Source organism: Myotis lucifugus, unplaced genomic scaffold, assembly GCF_000147115.1.
Source record: "Myotis lucifugus unplaced genomic scaffold, Myoluc2.0 scaffold_17, whole genome shotgun sequence".
Lineage (NCBI taxonomy): Eukaryota > Metazoa > Chordata > Mammalia > Chiroptera > Vespertilionidae > Myotis > Myotis lucifugus.
In genome coordinates, this window is record NW_005871065.1 from 11,573,189 (window position 1) to 11,582,045 (window position 8,857).

At 40.8% G+C, this 8,857-nt stretch overlaps 1 pseudogene; it reads left to right on the top strand.

The window, feature by feature from the left end:
* The first annotated feature begins 1,079 nt into the window (after window positions 1-1,079).
* LOC102433224 lies at window positions 1,080-2,579 on the top strand (annotated as a pseudogene).
* The last annotated feature ends 6,278 nt before the right edge of the window (window positions 2,580-8,857 follow it).

The following is an 8,857-nucleotide window of genomic DNA, read 5'->3' on the forward strand; positions in this document are numbered from 1 at the left end:
CTTTTAGGATAGCTGGCACTACGCTTCCAGGTGAAGGTAACACCTGGTCAGAAAGTAGTGTTCAAGGAATAAGATAGGCAGCCATTGTCCTATGACTCTGGTTTTCCTCCTCTCCCTAACATCCCTTTTCCATCTGTCTGTGGCCTCATCTTTTACATGCTTCTTAAATGTTGATTTACTACAATCTCTGCTTTCTATACTTTTTTCCTCACATGTTTTATTTCTTTGGGTTTGATTACCAACTTGCTAATGAACAGAAATTTCTATCCCCAGCACTTCTCTCCTGCCGGAAGCCAGTCCATCCTTGCTGCTTGACACAGTCGCTGCAGGGAAGAAACATCTGCACAGCATATGTTTCAAGGGACCTGGCATATATGGCATACTGTTCGTAATATGTTTACTCCCCTTCTTGGCGCTATGTGTTTCAACCAAGGTCACCTCTCCGAGAAGGTTGTTTCCCCAGGTAGGGATTTTTCCCTGAAGTTAGGGAGGGAATAAAACCCCTTAACTAAATGCAAGGTGGATAGTTAATCACTTTAACTATGAACAATCACCCTTAAGCTACATAATCTTTACTCCCTGGAATGGAGATAAGAAACGCCCTAACCTTTGGAATAGAAATTGAGAGGATTAAAATCAACTGGTATAAATACAGATGTAACAAGACAGTAAAACACAGAACTTGGCTGGAGATCCTGGAGGGAGAACCTTGCTCTGCTGAAAGACTGAATGCAACTCCGTGTCCTTCCTTCTTTGCTGACTCTGTCCACACCTTGGGGAACCCCTGGACCTGCTGGGGCTGGACCTCAGCCTCTGGTGCCCGAACAAGGACCCTTAGGCAAGCCCCCCTCCCCAGTGTCGAGAGTTGGTGCTGCGGCCTCCCCTGCTCGGCGCTCTCGGCCCCTCTGCCCGGTCTTACCGAGCCCTTCTGGCACCCTCTCCTCCCTCAGGCCCATCCTCCCCCGTGAGACAGCTGCCCCCACTTAAGCCACAGCCCTTTTCTCTCCCCTCGGAGCCAGGGCCGGGGCAGCGGCGGCAGCAGCAGGAGGAGGAGCCCCGAGGCGGCGGTGGCTGGGGAGCCCATGGCGTACAGTCAGGGAGGCGGCAAAAAGAAAGTCTGCTACTACTGCGATAGTGACATTGGAAACTATTACTATGGACGAGGCCATCCTATGAAACCTCATAGAATCCGCATGACCCATAACTTGGTGCTAAATTATGGCTTATATAGAAAAATGGAAATATATAGGCCCTTTAAAGCCACTGCTGAAGAAATGACAAAATACCACAGTGATGAATACATCAAATTTCTACGTTCAATAAGACCAGATAACATGTCTAAGTACAGTAAGCAGATGCAGAGATTTAATATTGGAGAAGATTGTCCAGTGTTTGATGGACTCTTTGAGTTTTGTCAGCTCTCAACTGGTGGCTCAGTTGCTGAAGTTAAACCGACAAGAAACTGATATGGCTGTTAATTGGGCTGGAGGATTACATCATGCTAAGAAATCAGAAGCATCAGGATTCTGTTATGTTAATGATATTGTGCTTGCCATCCTTGAATTACTAAAGTATCACCAGAGAGTCTTATATATTGATATTGATATCCATCATGGTGATGGTGTTGAAGAAGCTTTTTATACAACAGATCGTGTAATGACTGTATCATTCCATAAATACGGAGAATACTTTCCTGGAACAGGAGGCTTGAGGGGTATTGGTGCAGGAAAAGGCAAATACTATGCTGTCAATTTTCCAATGAGAGATGGTATAGATGATGAATCTTATGGGCAAATATTTAAGCCTGTCATCTCAAAAGTGATGGAGATGTATCAACCTAGCGCTGTGGTGCTACAGTGTGGTGCAGACTCGCTATCTGGTGATAGACTTGGTTGCTTCAATCTGACAGTCAAAGGTCATGCTAAATGTGTAGAAGTTGTAAAAACTTTCAATTTACCATTACTGATGCTTGGGGGAGGTGGATACACATTTCGTAACGTTGCTCGCTGTTGGACATATGAGACTGCAGTTGCCCTTGATTGTGAGATTCCTAATGACTTGCCATATAATGATTACTTTGAGAATTTTGGACCAGACTTCAAACTGCATATTAGTCCTTCAAATATGACAAACCAGAACACTCCAGAATATGTGGAAAAGATAAAACAGCGTTTATTTGAAAATTTACGCATGTTGCCTCATGCACCTGGTGTCCAAATGCAAGCTATTCCAGAAGATGCTGTTCATGAAGACAGCGGAGATGAAGATGGAGAAGACCCAGACAAGAGAATTTCTATTTGAGCATCAGAAAAAAGGATAGCTTGTGATGAAGAATTCTCAGATTCAGAGGATGAAGGAGAAGGAGGTCGTAGAAATGTGGCTGATCATAAGAAAGGAGCAAAGAAAGCTAGAATTGAGGAAGACAAGAAGGAAACAGAAGACAAAAACTGATGTTAAGGAAGAAGATAAATCCAAGGGTAATAGTGGTGAAAAAACAGATACCAAAGAAGCCAAATCAGAACAGCTCAGCAACCCTTGAATTTGAAAGTCTCCAATTTCAGAAAACATTAAAAAATAAGAAAATAAAAAAACAAAAAAAACACAAAGTTTCCTTGCAAACATTTCTCCTGACCAAACATGTTGGAGCACTTTCAGAGGGGAGAAGAGGATTCCTGAGCCCTGTCATCATGAATGGATCCAGCCTCGGGCTCCTCCCTGGGAGTTAGGGCCCAGGCGCTGCTTCTGCCTTCAGCTGCATTGTCTGTAGCACCTGGAGCCTCTGGCCTTTAGATGCTTTAGCTCTTCAGTGTTATTATCAACAAAGAGGGCTATTGAATTTCCATCTCCTGGGCTGCTAAAATCATGATTTGGTAATCAGTTCAGTTGAGAAAAAAAATAAAATCAAAAAATGGTACCTCTCAAATATTAGCAAAGAGGGGGCATAAAAATAAAGTCCATCTTCTGTGAAGCTAGTTCTGAGAAACATTTCTGTGTCCGAGTTTAATTCCAGAGCAAGCTCAAACCTCCCTCCCTCCTTGAGATGAGGAGAGCCTCAGCATGCAGCATGAGCGCGCGCACACGCGCACACACACACACACACACACACACACACACACCATGGGCCTGGCTCTCCCAAGAAATGGTGCATTAATCGCCCCTCCCAACTGGTGGGAGTGGGAGAGTGGGGTTGAAATTTAAGACACATCTCAAAATGACCATACATGGGTACACTTTGCCAGGATAATTTAGATTTTAGTTAAAGGAACTAATAGAAAAATACAAGCAGGCCGATACAAAGGGTTTTACAAAACTCAAATTTGAGATTTTATTAATTTCCTGGGTCTGCTGCAACAAAGTATCAGTAACTGGGTGGCTTAAGACAACAGTGATTTACCGTCTCACAGTTCTGGAAGTCAAAAGTCTGAGATCAAAGCAGGGTTTGTTTTTTTCTGGGGACTCTGAGGGACAATCTGTTGCATCTTCTCTCCTAGCTTCTAGTGGTTTCTGGCAACCCTTGGTGTTCCTTGGCTTGTAGATGCATCACTCCAATCGAGATTCCAATGTGAAGGCTTCAACTCTGTAAGCTCACTTTTTTAAGAGACTCGCTTTTTAAGGGACATCAGTCATATTTGATTTAGAGCCCACATTACTCCAGTATGACCTCATCTTAATTTGATTAAACTTGCAAAGACCTTATTTCCAAGTAAGGTTGTATTCATAGGTTCTGGGTAGATGTGATTTGGGGAAGGACACTATTCAACCCAACACAGAGACTGCTCTGTGTTGGAAAACACGAGAGCCATTGTTAAGGTCCCCATCAGCAGGACATACTGTTGCTTAGGGGTCCATGCTAATGGTAGAGTGTGCTACACCTGCTGCGGCTAAGTTAATCTATGTCTTATTTTAAAAATATACACTATACATAATCTTAAATGATTGCTTTCTCTTCAATTAATATTGTTACCTCCCTTTCCCCAAAGATTGGCTTGTCCTCTTTCTGAAAACAATTATCATGGGAATCAAGCATTTTCTCCTTTAGAAGTTTAATTGAGGAAGAAACCCCAGATATTTATACCTACCAACCTTTTTTTGCAACTAACTCTGGTAATGTGTACATTTTCCCAGTAGTTTGAACCTGATAGGATATATATTTTCTCTTTCCTTAGAAATTATAATTGATCATTGATCTGTGCTTCAAGCCTGGACTTTGAACAAAAGCAGAAATTGGATGAGAACACCCCTCTTCCTCTATTGAATATACCATTATAACTATTTCTTTTGCCTCTTGTTTCTAATGAGTCATTATTTTGCTAATAACAGTACTGTCCTACTTACTTCCAGTGAGAAAAATTCTTGTCAATGTACTAAGATGTATCCAAAAATGAACTCCTGCTGTCTGTCTTTAATAGATTCAATAAAACTAATTTAATGGACGGGTAGTTCTTGGTCAGCATTCCCAAAGGGCTTTTCTCAGAACACTAATATCTTATGAGATGGTATTTGATGCTATATGACAAAAAGGTGTCCTTGGTCAGACTAGTTTTGGAAATACTGGATTTTAAACACATTCTAGAGATTCATAATGCACATTAGCAAACCAGAGACCCACAAAGTGGTCACAATAAAGAAATCTAGAAATCTAAATTGTTCTACCCAGTGTTTCCTTTAAAAAGAACACTTCCAAATCCTTTTCTAACATGTAAACAATTTGAAAAACACTGTTGTATCCTTTAGATGGAGAAAGAAACAGATATTTATGGGATAGCAGTTACTGGTAGATGAGCTCACCTGAAGAATTAGATGATTGATAGCTGCTCTTTCATTTCGTTGTTTGCGTCACTATTTCATCCGAGTACAGCTGCTCAGGAGGCATCAGGATGTCATGACAGAAAGACAGAAAAATGTTTCTTACTATAGGAACAGAGTTCATTCCTTTATTAAAAACAAACAAACCACTAGACTTTATTTTTTGAGCAGTGTTAGGTTCACAGAAAAGTAGAGTGGAAGGCACAGAAATTTCCCATATACTCCCTGCCCCCACATTAACTCAGCCTCCTGCACTAAATCTGCACCAGAGTAACCCGTTTGTTACCATCCATGAACTGACATTGACACAGCATTATTATCCAGAGTCCCTAGTTTACATTAAGGTTCTCTCTGGATTTGGACAAATATAAAATGACATGTTTCTACCATTATAGTAACCATAAAGAATACTTTCACTGTCCCCCGCACCCCCCTAAAATCCTCGGTGCTCAGCTTTTTCATACCTCCCTCCCCACAATTGTTGATTCTTTTGTCTCCATAGTTTTTGTCTTTTCCGGAGTGTCATGTAGTTGGAATCATATAGTATGTATCCTTTTCAGATTGGCTTCTTTCACTTAGTAGTCTGCATTTAAGGCTCCTCCCTGAGATCTCATAGGAGATTTGAGAAACATTTTTAAGCTTCTTCAGTCTCAGTTTACTAGCTGCAAATGAGGCTAATTCTACTTATGTTGCTGAAATGCTGTAGGGATCCAATGAAATGATGTATTCAAAGAGCTTGGCAAAATGCCTAGAACATTTTACACACTTAAAACATGAGGGTTACTGACTGCTCCTTGCTAAGATAAAGGGAGCTCACTCCAGGTGGGCAGGTTGGAGTCCAAGGGGAGAAGGGCAGGGTCAGTGCATGGCTTTGGCCCACTGAGATAGCTCGATTCATACTAGTTTACATGTCTACTTCATTCACTCATTCAAGAAGCGCACACTGCTCTAGGTGCTTAAGACACATCAATGAACAAAGCAAAGATCCCTGACCAAAGAGTTTCTATGTTAGCAGAGAAAGACACGCAATAAAGAATTGGCTAAATAAAGAAAGGAAACATCTCATATGTTAGAAGTACTAAGTACTACAAATAACAGAAAAGTGGAGTAGTGCAATGAGACCAAGTGTGCAGGGGGAAGGACAGCTTGTATTTCAATAATGTGGTCAGGATAATGTCTACACATGTCCCTGGAGGAGGCGAGGGAAGTTAAGGGAAGAGCTTGAAGGAAGAGCACTGGAAGGCAGAAGACAGATTTGGGAAGCATCCAAGGCAAGAGGATGCCTCATTCTATGGAGGCCATCGGGAGGACTTGAGCTTTATGCTGAAGGAAATGGGGAAGAAACACTGATGGTTCTGACACAGTTCAACCCATGAGATTCTTCATATTAAGGAGGGACTTGATCTCATTCACATCTTAAGACACATTCTCTGCTCTGTTGAGAATTGAAGGTAAAAAGGCAAGGGGGGAAGGAGGAAAACATTTACAAAGTTATTACATTAATTCAAGCATGACATGGTGGAGGCTGGTGCTAGAGCAACAGCATAGGAGAAAGTAGAGAGTGTCGGGATTCTGTATTTATTAAGACAGCACCAATAGGATTTTCTGAAAGATTTCTGAAATATGGGATGTGGTGGTGAGAGACAACGTGGACTCAGGAATTACTCTGGGTTTTTTAACCTGAGCTAAAGGATGGAGTTGAACTAAAGGATTAGCTAAGATTGAAGTTGAGCTAAGGATGGAGTTGAACTCAAAAATGAAGTTGCCACTAACCATGATGGGATTTCATGTTAATGATGATGGTCATTAACATAATCTTAGCATACTTACTCGATTTTAGACTTGGCCATGGTCCAAAAAGGAAGTAGTTTTAAAGTATAGCAAAGTCAATGCAGAATTTAGCAGCTGGAGGGGGAAAATCTTGATGTCACTATTCTTATTTTGAGCAGTGCTGCCATTTGTTACCCAGCTGCCTGGGGTTCAGTAGTGACTACCACAACATTCTTTCAGGAAAAATTCTTGGGCATGGAGTTATTAGTCAGAGAAAAACTGAACTTCTAGTGAGTTTCAATTGAATACTTAGCAATAAAACTGCAGGAGCTCACTGCATGTTGTAGCTAATAGAAAAACAAAAGTATGAGAAATGGTAATAGCAGTTCTTGAATTTATAATGCCATATTATGACTTTAAGAGGTAAAGGTATATTTATTTCTGTCTGGATAAAAAGGCAGTAGTTTAGAAGTGGGCATAATTATAAAAGTGTTTTAGCTAAGGACAAAGCAATTTAATTTCCAAACACTATTAAAGTTATTTCCTGAGTTGTTATTCCTTAAGCCACCAAGAAGATGATAATGCATTTTACCAACAGTGCAAAATCTGGTACATTATGGTCTTTAGCTTTTGTTTCTGTTTAAGATGTACTTATAATTATTTTTCTCTCTTAGACCATATAAATTCCTTTCAACAAAGTGTTTACACAAGGAGTTTTCATGAATTTTCTGCATAGCTTGCCCAGTTCCTCACCAGTTTTTTTATATCTTTTTCTTAAGATGATATATACAAAAATATTTTGGTTGGGAACAAAGATATATTCTTGTGTAAAATATCAATAATCATTCAGTAAGTTATGATTTATTTATTCATTCAATCCATACACACATTGATCACTTAACATAAAATAGACATTGTGCCTGGCTCTGAGGATATCCCCAAATAGGTATACAAAATAAAATTTTAATAAAAAACAGTTTGAAAAATCCAATAATATAAGAATGGTACAATGGTAACACAGAATGAGGCATGACCAATTGCCTCTGGAGGGATGGGAAAAGTGATAACTGAAAAATAAGGACTTTCCATACATTTAGTAGGGGAAAGGGCATATGAAACAAGCTCCTGCAAAGATAAGATAGCATGAGATACAGGGTTTATTTGAAGAATTGAACATGTAGTATATAATTAAAGGAGCTTATGAAAAGTTCCTGAAAATATGAAGTCTTATGGGTTGAAACATGTCCCCTAAAAATGCATATGTTGAACTCCTAACTCCAGCACCTCAGAATGTGACCTTGATTGGAAATAGGGTCATTGCAGATGTGAATGGTTAAGATGAAGTCATTAGAGTGAACCCTAATACCATATGACTGGTGTTCTTATAATAAGGGGGATTTAGGACATAAAGACAGACACACACACAGGGAGAATGCCATGGGCCATGGGCTGCTATAAGAGAATACCATAGACTGATGCTTGTAAACATCAGGGATTTATTTCTCACAGTTCTAGAGGCTGGAAAGTCCAAGACAAAGGAGCCAGCCGATTTGATATCTAGTGAGGGCCAGCTGCCTGGTCCATAGGTAACCAGCTTCTTGCTATCTTCTCACATGGTGGAAGGGGAAGCTTCCTGTGGTCTCTTTTATAAGGGCGCTAATCCCATTCACGAGGGCTCCACCCACTAAGGGTGGGCAAAAACATCAAAGCAAAGAAAGCATCTTCTAGGAGAGAACAGCAGGGCATGTTCTGAAAAGTGATTAAAAGATGGCCTGGCTAAGGTGGAAAAGCGTGGGAATAGAGCTATAAGCAGAGGAAACAGCAGGTGCAAAAGCAGAGACAGCATAGCATGTCTAGGAAACAGTGAGCTGGGTATATGTGTGGTGTGGAGACATGGCATGTGAGGCGATAAGAAGGGAAATTGGAGAGTTAACAAGGGGCCAGGTCATGAAGGGTTGATGCCATACTAAGGAATTAGGATGTTTGCCAGAAGGCACTGCCAAGGTGTTAAAGAACTTAAAGCTAGGAAATGACATGATTAGATTTTTGTGATTTAGAACAGCCATGTTTTTAGCAATTGTGAAGCTGGTGCAGACAGGAGCAGGGAGGCAGGCAGGTCAGGAGTCTGTGGAGTAATCCAGCAAGGGCTTGAATGTGGGCAGAGCTCCAAAGTCTTCAGATGAACAAGCACTTCCAGGGGCTTCTCTCTGGTCCATGTGGATACAGCACTTGACACCTGCAGTTTAACTCAAACTTTGAAGTATTTGATTGTTACATTCAA